The sequence below is a fragment of the Alexandromys fortis genome, unplaced genomic scaffold (genome assembly GCF_014885135.2).
Source record: "Alexandromys fortis isolate MF-2015 unplaced genomic scaffold, M_Fortis_MF-2015_v1.1 scaffold_7, whole genome shotgun sequence".
Classification (NCBI taxonomy): domain Eukaryota; kingdom Metazoa; phylum Chordata; class Mammalia; order Rodentia; family Cricetidae; genus Alexandromys; species Alexandromys fortis.
Window position 1 is genome coordinate 23514065 of NW_026067920.1, and position 553 is coordinate 23514617.

The window sequence follows — 553 nt, forward strand, 5'->3', positions numbered from 1 at the left end:
ATCTCTCAGCTTCCTGCTGGCCTCTCCATACATGCCGCTTGCTGCCATGCCTTCCTGCCACCATAGGCTGTTATCGCTCTGGAGACACCAGACTAAACATGCTTTCTCCTCCAAGCCACCTTGGCCTTGGCATGGTATTAAAGCAACAGAATAGTAACTAACACAGTGATTCTGCTGGCCTTTATTTTAGTTTGGCTTCTTATATAATTTGTTTTGTTTTGTTTTTTTAAATATTTATTTATTTATTATGTATACAATATTCTGTCTGTGTGTATGACTGCAGGCCAGAAGAGGGCACCAGACCTCATTACAGATGGTTGTGAGCCACCATGTGGTGGCTGGGAATTGAACTCAGGACCTTTGGAAGAGCAGGCAATGCTCTTAACCTTTGAGCCATCTCTCCAGCCCATTTGTTTTGTTTCTTGTGTATGAGTGTTTGCCTGCATGTATGTATGTGTTCCATATGTATGCTTAGTGCCCCCAGGATTCAGAAGAGGGCACTACATCCCCTGTAACTAGAGCTACAGAAGCTGTGATCTGTCATGTGGGTGCT